At 49.3% G+C, this 13,325-nt stretch overlaps 1 long non-coding RNA gene across 1 annotated transcript; it reads right to left on the bottom strand.

Annotated features, from left to right (window-relative positions):
* LOC120095864 (uncharacterized) lies at positions 1–12,531 on the bottom strand. The gene is made up of 4 exons (XR_005491739.2): positions 12,388–12,531; positions 6,879–6,983; positions 4,174–4,283; positions 1–194 (listed from the first exon to the last, which is right to left on the bottom strand). It is a non-coding gene; the product is annotated as an uncharacterized LOC120095864 (long non-coding RNA).
* Positions 12,532–13,325: the final 794 nt, after the last annotated feature.

The following is a 13,325-nucleotide window of genomic DNA, read 5'->3' as shown; positions in this document are numbered from 1 at the left end:
TCATGCAGGAAGTGTTTATTGTTGATAGTTTCTGGTCCCACGGAGTCCCCGAAGACATCTCTGCTGACACAGGCGGGTAATGAACTTGTCACTGGCTTCGAAAGACCAATCCCCAGATGTAAACAGCCCTCCGAGGCCGTGTTCCTCTTCCTGCTCCCAGTAAGAACCATGCGTCTGAATTGGGGGGGAGGAGCCTACACCAGAAACCCCCAAGCTCAGCTTGTCCCCTTGGTCTTTATGTCTGAAAAGACCAAGGTTGGCACTTAAAGAGAAAGGATCCCCATCCTGAAGGGCTTCCCAGGGACAGGGTTTGCAAAACACATCAACAACAGGGAAAGCCCATGGAAGAAGTCACCAGGCTGGTGGCCCACTTGCAATCCCAGCTGAGGATCCACATACAAGGTTGATATCTGACCTTCACATGCACTTATATGCACACTCACCCTCCCCAGACATGAACATACATTCATACAAACATACCCATGGGGTGTAGAGGAGAGAGACAAAAGACCTTAGCAACTTGTGAGTCACATGGGTTGAGACTCAAATCCTGAACAAAGAACACATAGATCACAGCAGTCGCGCTTGGTGACAGGATACTCTTCTTAATCAGCTAATTAAAAGTTTCCTTTCCAGTCTCTCTATTTAATATCTACTCCACTTGAGGAAATGTCACCATTCAGACTGGCCTATAGGCAACTCCGTGGGGCATTTTTTAAATTAGTGATGGGTGGAGGAGGGCCCAGCCCATTGTGGGTGGGGCCAGCCCATTGTGGGTCCTGGGTTCTGTAAGAAAGCAGGCTGAGCAAGCCATGAGGAGCAAGCCAGTAAGCAGCACCCCTCTGTTGCCTCTGCATTAGCTCCTGCCTCCAGGTTCCTACCCTGCTTAAGTTCCTGCTCTGACTTCCTTCAATGATGAACAGTGATGTGGAAGTGTGAGCTGAATTAACCCTTTCCTTCCCACGTTGCTTTTGGTCGTGGCCTCCACCACAGCATGGAAAGCACCTGGGACAGAAGTGACTTAAGAAGAAGCATTATGAGATTGGTGCGTGGCTCCATCAGTCAAGTGCCAGCTATGCAAGCACGAGAGATCCCAGCAAGCGAGCATGTGAAAAGCTAGATGTGGTCACGTGTGTCTGAACCCCACAGCAGGGAGTCACAGACAGGCAAATCCTCAGAGATGCCCGGCCCAACAAGTCTACCCAATAAGTGAGTGCCCACCTCGAAAGATAAGGTGGAAGAAGGCACCCAGGGTTGACCTCTGGCTTCCGTATGCATGTGCCCATGAGCACACACTCAGACATGTACACCCATGCATACACACAAATACACAATACACATGAGCACATTCATATTCATACACACACATAATACACTCATACACAGGTGCACATACACATATTCACACACACACACAAAACACTCATACACTCACACACAGTCACACAAATACCTACACATATATATTCATACACATATACACTTAATCACACACACTCACACACATACATAACATTCACACACATATACACTCATATATACACATTTATACATATAAACTCATACAAACATAACTACACACATTCATACATACACACAAACACACAAAACACTCAGACACACACTCATACACTCATACAAACCCACCTATACGCATACACACACTCACATATACATGTACATTCACACACATGCACACTCGCACACACTCACACATATTCATGCACACTCACACACACAACCATTCACACTTTCATGCACACATACATGCACACAAAACACTTACTCATAGACATACTTACACTCCTACATCACACAAACACACCTACACACACACACTCACAAATATACACATACATTCACAATACACACTCACATATACATGTACATTCATATACACACCCACTCACACACATACATGCCCACTCTCACACATACATGCCCACTCTCACACACATACCTGCACACATACATAGACTCTTACACACGTTATGCCCTCATTATTGAACAGTAAAATGAATAATAATAAAATTCTTAAGAGAACGGAAATAATTTTTTTTCAGTAGAAGACATATCACTATGGTTGATCCATCAGGCTCTGGTATCCAGTGACATCCTGTGTTACATGCCCTAAACTCTCAGCTTCGCAGGCAGCAGACGGTCACCTCAGCATTGTCCCTGATGAGTGGGAACTCCCTGCATATAGGTTACAAGGGTCGCACTTTCCACAGACCCTCCCACCCTCTCTGTTTTGAAGCTTTTATCTCGAGGGTCGTCAAATGTCACTATGAGACCAGAACCATCCTATTTCCTGGACAGCTGCCAAGCTCACATTGACACACCTGTTATGTGAGCCTGGCTTCCCCCTGCACTTCCTGTAGACTCATCCTACCTGAAGCAGAACCTCTGTGCTAAGAAGGGTTCTGGTGTCTTATTGATGATCAATGCCAGAGTGCCTTATTAATTAGTGATGTCTACCATGGGATATTCACTGTGGGAAGGATGACTCAGAGCTCACGTAACTTCTCTCCCTGCTGTGTGGGATCATCAAAGTGAGAGGTTCAGAGAGGGGGAGTTACAGTCAAGGATGACACAGTGACTTCAGCACTGAATCAGAACTAGAAATATAATCCTGACTCCATGACTCGCCCCATCTGTGATCCGCCTCTCCAGGCCACGGCCCTCCGGGCCACACCCCCTTTCCCATCAGCGTACCCTAACCCTAACCCTATTCTTTCATAAACAAGACCCAGAGGTATCTATGCTTCAGATTTGATAGCTGTTACGCTGCTAACGCCATATGGCTCCCAAGGAACACACAGTCACTGCACACCAGGAAAACACAGGGTAAAGAGAAATGGGTCCATCAGGAGAGGCTCAGGGTGCAAAACAGGAGCTGACAAGGCCAAAGCAGAATAAGAACACCAACATGAAGCCAAGAGTCTGAGTGGTCCCCAACAACCCTGACCTGAGCTGTTGCTAGGCAACCAGTGGCCCAAGCAAAGAAGAGATCACAGACCCAGGTGTTCAGAAGTAGAAATTCAAGCCGGTTTCCTCGGAATCATCCCGGGAACCACACTTCCCTCGAGGATGGCCCAAACACAGCCATGCTTCCATGATCTCTCCATGAAAATGGTGGTGGAATATTGTGTGGCCCGAGAGTTAGGGTCGCTGATGACAGCCGTGCATGCTTCCCAGGTAGCCTTCTTCCTATTTAGGGTGGAGACTGTAGAGTCCAGAACTTGGTCACCAATGTTCCCTTAGACATTTCCATCCCCAGTCAGGAAACTGCACTGCTTAAGGCAATTGTTGGGTAGAACACTCCTAAACTCTCCACAACCTGGCCCAGCCTCATTCACCATCTCCCTTCAGAAACAAAGGACCTCTCAAGCTCCCACACCATCACCCCCTCTCCCTTCTCTGATTGTCCCACCTGTACCCTCTGCACCATCAAAAGCGACTTCACGGGCTCGCAGCCCGGGTCCTGGATCAGCCTTCTCTCCTCATGACACCTACTTTGTCAGCCCATGCACCAACAAACCGTGCCCCGTGCAAGCAGCTCTCTCCATTTTGACTCTCAGCCTGAGTCGCCCACCTCACCTGAGCCCCTCCCCTGCGACTGCTTCTGCAGCAGCAGGCACTGGGCAAGCAATTTGACCAGATCTCAACCTGTGTAATCTACATCAACTGAACCCTCTTAACCTGCTACCGACGACTGTCTCCACTTCCCACGCATGCACTTTCCCACCCTCCCCTCCCCCTGCTTCCTCTCCGCTCTGTCCTGATCCCGGCTCAAGGGTCCCCAGTGCCTTGAACTCAGTAGATGCTCAACTAACACACATTGAATGAACATCTCAAGCTACATGGTGACGGATGCCAGGGAACGCAGGGCAGTTACCACGCCCCGAGCTGTGGCCAGCCTCCTGGAGGAACTATCACTGACTAGGACACTGTCAGGCCCATTGGACACACCCCTGGGATTCCCACAGCATCTGCTCGACTGTCAGTGACTCTCCAGTGTTAATGGACTCCTGATGAAGTTAGGCAATGGGCCATATCCCAACAGGATTCCTGAGATTGTCCCTGGTTATAAACCAGCCATAACTGTTGCACACGCAGCCTCTGTCTGGGAACCAGGCAAACATGGAGAGGGGTAAAACAAGCCAAACTCACAGTTTTGTGACAAGATGCCAGTCGAGTGGTGATGGTTGTGAAAGACCAGGGAAACCACAGCACGGGTTTGTAGTTGACCAGATCTGCTGCTCTTCAGAGCAGTATCTCCCCTACAGTGGGAACAGATCACATCGTCTGTGATTCTTAACTTCATTAACTCCACTTGGCTTATGCAGATGTGTGTTTGTGCTGAGCGTATGCCTGCACACATGTGTGCATATTTATACACGTCTGTGCATTTACATGCATCACTGAAACACAGTGGCCAATCACGGCCACTTTTTGGTGGCTTGCAATCTCTCTCTCTCTCTCTCTCTCTCTCTCTCTCTCTCTCTCTCTCTCCTCCCTCCATCCCTCCCTCCTTTGCTCCTTCCCTTTCTCTCTCTCTCCGTGTGTGTGTGTGTGTGTGTGTGTGTGTGTGTGTGTGTAGTGGTTCACTTTCACTGTGTAGCATAAGCTAGTCTCGAACTTGCAATTCTCCCACCTTAGACTGCTATTTTTCAATATAGGCATATGCCACCATCTCTGGCTCTAGATATATACATTTACACACATTTAAATAATGGTCATATTATTTCTATTTATTTTGGATGAAGTTTAAACCTCAAGCACCTTTGAGCTATGCCTGGAGACCAGTTTTTGATCATTTATATTTTGAGACACCATCTCCGTAGGTCGCACTGGCCAACCTTGAACCCACCGTCTCCCTTCCTCTCAAGTTGCTAGCGTTTCGAGAGATAGCTCAGGGCTTGGCTTATAGTTTTCGAGTGTGCAAAGGACACACTTTATGTCCTGTTCCTGGTGCCAGAGTGAGGTCAAGGCAGTATTTCCAGAATGGCTCTGTGTGAGACCGATGGCCTTCCTTGGAGTAGCGAGGAGGACTGTGGACTGATCCTGAGTCAGACCTAATCCTTCCTCTCCCTGATTGTCCTTTCTCAAGAAATGGCTTCTCCCTAAGCCCCAGTCTTCATGTCTGCAGAAGGAGTTGCAGTGGTGTGCTCAGAGCTGCAGAGCTAGGCCATAGAAGGCCAAGTGAGTGGTCATCTGAATAGGATCTGTCTCTCTGAGGCCCAGCCTTTCAGTATTATTATTTTAGAAGGTTCTAGAGTGTTTCAGAAGTGGGTGTGGTTGAAGAATGTTGTCACTGGCAGGGTGGGGAGGCTTTAGGGGTATTCCTTCACCCCAGGTCCTTCCTTCCCCTCCCTTCCTGTCCATGGGGTGGTCCACCTCTTCCTCTACACTGCCGCCACGATGGACAGAACCTCTGAACAAAACAAGCCCTTCTTCCCTTAAATGACTGTGTAGGGTGTTTCATCATGGCAATAAGAAAAGCAATGGGTACCTGCCTTCTTCCACCACCTTCTGCAGTGGGCTCAGGATGTGGGGGATGGTGGTGTCCTCTCAGGTGCACAGCCAGCACATCAGAGAGGTCCATCTTGGCTCAGCTCCCAACACAACAGGAACCAGAGACACACAGTCATGTGTTTCTGGGAACAGAGAGACTGCCCAGGTAAAGCCACATGGGAGCACACAACCATGACAGTTTGGACTTAAGAACTAATGGTAAACCACTGAGTCATTGCTCAGAACAGTGGCTCACAGCCTTCTGTAGGTTTCATTTCTCTGAAGATCAGAGAGATCAGAGCTCTCACCTCTGAGATGGGACAGGTACTACCCACATTCCAGGGCTTAAAACATAGGGAAACTGAGGCTAACCCACATTCTGGGCAACACACATCTCCACCCAGGTGCCCTCTGACCTCGAAGCAGAAGAAAGCATTTTCCACTGACCAAAATGCTTTTCTTGCCTTATGTCTCAGGATACAGTTGCAAGGTGGCGGCTACAGTTTCAATTTGCCCTTTCTGTGGAGTTTTGCGCTTGAGTTTGGCAATGCTTTTTTCCTTCTGAGTTTCATGTAGCCAGTCAAAATATGTTTTTGCTAACTCATGGTCTTTGTGGAGTTTCTTGTGATCAAGGGAGTCATGAGCCCAGACACTGGATTTTAATGATGAGGATCCAGTGACAATGTATTGCTCCCAAATACAACTTTTAAGTACCACCCCTTTCTCTGCCCTCCCCGCTCTGTTTCTCTCCACCCCCAACCTCTGTGTTTCTCTTTTTGTCTCCCTCCCTCTTTCTCTCTCCTTCTCTCTCCCCTCTCCCTCTCTCTTTTCTCTCTCTCTTTCTCCTATTCCTCTTCTCCCTCTCTCCCTTTTCATGTTGGCTTCTCTTTCTCTCCTCCTATTTCCTTTTCTTTGTATCTTTCTAACCCCCTTTCTCATCCCCTTCTCTGTCTTATTTATCAATTCCTTCTCTCTTGTCTCCTCTTCCTCCCTCTCTCTTCCTCTATCTCCTCTTCCTCTTCATCCTTCTCTCCTCCTTCCTCTCTCCTCTTCTTCCCCCTCCTCCTCCCTCTCTCCTTCACTCTCTCCTCTTCCACTCTGTCCTCTTCCTCCCTCTCCTCTTCCTCTCTCCTCCTCCCTTTCCTCTTCCTCCCTCTCCTCTTCCTCTCTCTCCTCCTCCCTTTCCTCTTCCTCCCTCTCCTCTTCCTCTCTCTCCTCCTCCCTTTCCTTTCCCTCCCTCCCTCTCCTCTTCCTCCCTCTCCTCTTTCCCCCTCTCTCCTCTTCCTGCCAAGGGGACCAACAGATGTGTAAACGGTGTTCTACAGAGCCATAGTCCCCACCCACCCAGGGAGAGGCTGTACCTGTAGAGTTTTACTCTGGGAGGTGCTGGGGTCTGTGGCAGGCAAGAGCTGGGATGAATACAGGTCAGAGCTTGCTGCCATAGTGTGGCAGGAAGTGGTCCAGATCTGCAAGCAGATTGGGGGCTGCCTGTTTGGTAGCTTCCATGAACTCCAGGTAGGGGCAGTACTAGGTTACCCGCTGCCCATCTGTGCTGGCTACTTTTGTACTTGACACAAACCTAGACTAATCTACAAAACGGGAATCATAACTGGGAAAGCTTCTCCATTAGGTCTGGCCTGTGGGCAAGTCTATAGGGGGCATTTTCTTGATTGGTGATTGATGTGGGTGGTAGGGCCCAGGCCCCTGTAGATTGTGCCACCCCTGGGCAGGGAGTCCTGGGTAGTATAAGAAAGCAAGCTGAGTAAGCCATGGGGAGGAAAACAGTGAGAAACATTCTTCTATGGTATCACTTCAATTCCGGCCTCCAAAGTCCAGCCTTTGAATTCCTGCCCTGACTTACCTCAGCGATGAACCGTGATGTGGAAGAATAAGGCAAAATAAGCCCCTTCCTCCACAAGTTGCTCTTAGCCACAGTGTTTTTATCACAGCAGCAGAAACCCTAACTAAGGCTCAGGGTGACTCAGCCGCAGGCTGACTCCAGTTTGAGGACAAGGCCCTGGGTGGTAGAATCCTGGTAAAGTGAGCGGGTGGGTGGGGTCGAGCTGGGATCCAGCTGGTTTGCTCCCCAAGGCAAACAGGCTCCTGTCTGTAGAAACCAGCTGACCTGGAAATTGCAGTCTGTCCCCAGGCCCAACAGTCTCCAAGATGCCAAAACAGAGAAAATAAAATTACTGTTTAAAAACCTCAGTGAATACACTTCCCGGTTGGCTCCCTCTTTCCTTTCCCCTTTTCTCCACCCATTCTAATTTCCCCCTGTCTCTCAGAGACTTGCAAAGATCTTAATCAGGTGCACTCAAGTGGTTATAAAAGGGCTGAGAGATGCCCTGGGAAAGGTGAAAGGACCAGTAACATCAAGAGCCACTAAGGGGAGCAGAACCCCAGTGCTGGGTGACTGGGTGTGGCTTCTGTTGGCCAAGGAGTAGCCCCACCCCTTCAGATCTGAGCGTCTCTCCCTTCTGATGCTGGTGGCTGCCTGATCTCCAGCCCTGCCACTGTCCCATGGGTTGGCTGTTTTACCCAGGCCTAGAATTACCCAAATCCCCTTAAATACAAGGTTGCAAATGAGGACTGTGAGGTGGGGGGGGGGGAGGGCAATAATTGTGACAGTAACTCACAGGGCCAGGCCTGACACGTCTCTAATTGCCTGCTAAAATTGTCGCTGTCTCCTAAAGTGCAAATTATCACCCGAAATGACAAGAGTAATGAATGAGGGGACTCTGATGTAATGCAACAATTAGCCCTCAAAGACACTGTCTAATGCGGAGAGGCAGGGCTCCCACTCCTCGTTATTAAGTGCCTGATAATTATTTAATTATCTATCTGCCAGCATGATTTACTTGGTTTATTTAGCTGCAGATGTGGGCAGGAGTGTTAGGGTTTAAGGTCAGAGGAAGCCACAACGACGGCCACCACCTAGGCCGCTTGGGTGTTAGGGACTGCTCCTTGTCTGATACCCCTAAATAGCTCTGGCAGCCTGAATGCAGGGTCAGAAAGTTATTCCCTCATCATACACAACCCTGATTCAGAGGCTGGGGCCCTGGAAGACCAGAGATGAGGAGCCCTGTGGTCCTCATTGGAGGCAGGAAGACAGAATATCCAGGAGACATGGTTGTCCCCAACAACTTGACTGGTGCTTCCCCCACGAGCTGGGCACAGGGCCAAGTCTCATGGGCAGAGTGAGCTCATGTCATTTTCATATAAGGAGGCAGAGGGAGCTGGAGAAAAGAAAAGAAAGGAAGCAGGAGAGAGGAGAGAGACAGACAGACAGAAAGATATATCTCTCCATATAGAGAGATATCTATATCTATCTATCTCTTCCTCTCTCTCTCATATATATATATGAGAGAGAGAGGGAGAGAGAGAGAGAGAGAGAGAGAGAGAGAGAGAGAGAGAGAGAGAGAGAGAGAGACCTTCCTGAGGCTTGGAAGGGCATAGTCCCTTCACCATAGTCCCATGAGTTGATTAATCCAGGATCCTCTCACTATCCCAGAACCACTTGGTCAAGGAGAGGGCATCACCACATGGAGGGATCTAGACTCATGGCTGGAAGAGCGTGGGTGAGGACTGAGTAAGGTCAGTGTTCCCGCTTTCATATCACAAACTTACTGACAGGGAAAGACCTGGAGGCAGGAAGCCAGAGCCACCCACTGGAGGATGCTCCAGGAGGGTAACACTGCAGGCTAATCGAGGGACTGGTGACCAGTGAAGATGCCTAGGTAAGGTAAAGCTCATTTGTTTCCTCATTTGTGCAGACCCGACCGACATCTTATCAGGGATGGGGGATGCTGGAGACTGCAGCAACAGGAAGGCTAAGTCCTTGGGGTGACCACAGCTCACAACGGCAGACTCTCCTACCCTGCCTCAACCAGGGCAAGGCATGAGCACACAAAGATGCCTGATGTGATGAAGATGCTGATCATCCTGGCTCCGTCATTACGAGTGACACACGTGTATCAAAACGCCACACGACATGCCACAAATATGCAAAATTACTACATGTCAATTAAAATATAATTAAAAATGCCCTCAGCATCAGGCACCCTCCATGAAGCACGCCGTGGAATTTCCTCTAGTAAATGTGCTCGTGTCTGTCACCACCCAGTGGACTCATCCTGATCCCACCTTCCCAGACACCCAAGCTGAAGAAAAAGCTCTGAAGAGTCAGGGGCCTTGACTCTTACTCTTGGGCCCATTCCCCTACACAGCAGGGTGGCCTGGTGTGTTCTCCATAGTGCTACCTTGTAGCCCAGTGACTTTAATGATACTTTGTTTCACACCCTGCCCCCACCTTCAGAACATGAAGATTCCAGTGTCACAGCCAACAGCCCAAGCCTGGGGCAGCTTTCTGGGTCTGTATTTTAGGACAAATCTGATTGGCTCACATGACTTTGCACTCTCCAGGCTCACCCACACCACCTCCCATTTCTGGTACCTCTGTCCAACTTCCACTTTCTTTGAGTCTCATGTCTCTGTGGGCTGGAGTTGTCTGGCTGGAGCAATCACCTGGTTAACCACACATGGAGCTGAGACAGCTCTAGGCTCCCATGCAGTGACATTTTAGGAGCTCTGGCCTTACAGCTGGTGTCCTGTCTTCTCCAGCTGTATGACACTCTGGTGACTCAGTTCCTCCCAGGGTCATCTGCAAGCTCATCTCCCAGCAAAGGGGAATCTCTGCTCCACTCTGACTAGGTCAGTAACCATGTTCTGCCATGGAATTGTGAATGAATGAATCCATGAGCAAATGAATGGATGGGTGAATGAATGGATGGATGGATGGATGGATGGATGGATGGATGGATGGATTTTCACAAACACATAGGTATGAATAAATGAATCAGAGCCACAAGCATTCGCAAGTCATTTCTACAACACATATTAAAGTGATGGTTCAGGGAGACCAGGGCCTGGGACGAGACAGAGCCAGATGTGAACTCTTGTCCATTCAGTGGTCAATGTCAGACATCATGACCTGGGCCTCAGTTGTCCCATCCGTCAGGTCTGGAAAGTACCTGCCTCCTCCCCACAGTGTACACAGGCTGCATATTTCTCTTGTGTGGTACCTGAACTTTGAAAACATTTTAGGATATTAAAAGCAGAAGTCTACATCCCTCACCCTGTCTGGGCAACCACTTAGGGGGAGCCATGGAGAGAGCCTCAGTGTCTGCAGGAAGACAGCTCACCTGCTGTGAGGCAGGCTTGGAAACCCAGGCACAGCAGGCAGAGACACTTCCTTCCCGCCCCCTTGTCCCACGCCCAGCCCAGCCCAGCCCAACCCAGAGCACACAGAGGTTTTCTGTTATCTGTGGTAGACCTCCTCCTATGCTGTGGCAAACACAAGACTTTATAAAAATTTCAAATGCTAATAATTTGTGTGGTCCCTGCTTAGACTTGTAAATGAATCTAAGGGCATCTCTCCAGAAACCTACCATGCTGCCTCAGAGAAAGAAACACTACTCTCTCCTTTATGAGACAGGGCTCTGTGGAGAGAGAGGCCAGAGGCAGCTGCAGCAGGTATGACCACTCCTGTCTCTCCCACCCACCTAGCAGGGCAATGGCTGTCAAATCCCAGTCCCCCTGTCAGAAAAAGCAATGACTAGTATTCCATAACTGTGTTGTAAGATACTCCTGGGTTCTGGTCCCAGCTGCTGCAAACCTGGGCTGTGTCACCTCAGGTAAATTTCTCTGCCTCTCTGAATCTTTGCTTCCTTTTATGTAAAGTAGGGTCTAAGAAGGATTAAGTTAAGCACTACAAGATGTACCAGCCTGGCACGTTCCGTGTGCAGCAACTGACATTCTCAAGTGAAACCATTCCACACTCTCGAGAAATAGAAGTTAACACAGGGCTGGAGAGACGCCTCAGTGGTTAAGAGTGCTGACTGCTCTTCCAGAGGTCCTGAGTTCGAATCCCAGCAACCACCTGGCGGCTCCCATCTGTAATGAGCTCTGATGCCCTCTTACGGTGTGTCTGAAGAAACCTACAGTGTACTTGTGGGAGGGGGTATGGGAGAGGGGAGGGGAAGGGGATGATAACATTTGAAATGTAAATACATAAAAGATCTAAGAAAATTAAAAAAATCAAACAAATAAAGCTGCTATGAACATAGCTAAAACAACAAAACAAAACAAAACAAAACAAAAACAAAACAGGGTGGCTCATGGAAAGGGTGAAAACAATGCTACTCATAATAAAGTAGACTATACAGTGGGCTCTCTGACATCTTAGAGAAAGAACAGTTCTAGGGCCTTAGAGAAACAGTTGTGGGGCTAGGGAAGCCTGCAGCCCCTCCTGAAACCCACAGCCTAAAACACCAGTCACAGTCTAAGAGACCACACCCGCAGCCTAAAAGACCACACCCACAGCCTAAGACACCGACCACAGCCTAAGAGACCACACCCACAACCTAAGAGACCACACCCACAGCGAAAGAGACCTTCCCTAAGATTGGGAAGGTAAAAGATATGAGTGACCCAGGACTCTGGCCCGTCTGGGGAGTGAGCTTAGGCTTTGGGGTTGCAGGGAAAGGAGGCGGGCGCCATCACCTGTATCAGTCTCGACTTTCGTCGCTTTTGACTTTTACCTGAGAGAAACGATTTTAAAAGAGGGACGATTCTTGGAGTTCAAGTTCTCAGATCGTGATGAGGGTGTCATGGCGGAAGGGTGTGGTGGGGTTGAGCTTTGAGCTTTATGGGGGATATCGAGGAAAAAAAGACAGAGGCGGGGGTGGGGTGGGGTCGGGGTAGGGCCAAGGGAAGGAACTTTCAACTCCAGATGACACTCTTCCAGCCAGGTAACTCCCATGAGGACCCCCCTTCAGAGAAAGAACAGTGTAAGCCAGGGTGAGTGGATACCTTCCTGTCTGCGATGACCTAAATGGGGTTCTGCAGGACTCAGAGGAAGAAGGTTACAGCGACCCATCGAGTCCCCCTGGGCCCTCAGCTGTTTTTTTTCCGGGACAGATAAAACATCATCAGAAGGACACACCGTCCATCTGGCTGTCGGCGCAGCATGATTTAGGACAATGACCAGCAGCAGCCAGGTCACAATGAAGACAAATGGAACCCTGGCTCCTCAGTGTGGGCGGCAGTGACCGCAGCCAGCTGTCCTAGCAGACCCAGTTGGGCAAATGCCACTTAAATGTTAGCCTTGATCGGAGGACATTGGCTGGGGCTCCTACAGAGGCAGGTGGCATTGGGAGTGATGTCGGAGTTTCTCGCCGTGTGTCTGGTTGCCGTGGGGCTGAGGTGGCAAGCCTCGGGGTGGAGTGTGCGTCTCTCAGTGGGGAACATGGAGGTAGTTGGATGCATTCTTCCTGGTTCCAGAAGAGAGTCTTATGGGGTTGGGAATTAGCTCAGTGGTAGAGCGCTTGCCTAGCAAGTGCAAGGCCCTGGGTTCGGTCCTCAGCTCCGAAAAAAGAAAAAAAGAAAGAAAGAAAAAAAGAAAGAAAGAAAGAAAGAAAGAAAGAAAGAAAGAAAGAAAAGAAAAGAAAAGAAAAGAAAAGAAGAGGGTCTTATTAGGCCAGTGGCTGTTGCTATAAATATCTGGTTCTGGGAAATACGAACAATTGGAAAACCAAGTTCTCTTAGCTCACAGTTGCAGAGGCTCGCAGACATGGCGCCGGCCTCACCTGGGCTCAGCAGAGGCTGTGTACTCCCTGGAGATCTGCTGGGAGACCAGGGAAGGCCAGGATTACTTTATCATTTTGGAGATGGAGTAAGAACTCTGCCACTTAGCAGAGTCCCCCACCCCAAGGCTGACTTTAACAAGGCATTCTGGGAACTCCCTGGGG

The sequence above is a fragment of the Rattus norvegicus genome, chromosome 12 (genome assembly GCF_036323735.1).
Source record: "Rattus norvegicus strain BN/NHsdMcwi chromosome 12, GRCr8, whole genome shotgun sequence".
Taxonomy (NCBI): Eukaryota; Metazoa; Chordata; class Mammalia; order Rodentia; family Muridae; genus Rattus; species Rattus norvegicus.
This window is presented reverse-complemented; position numbering and strand designations above follow the sequence as displayed.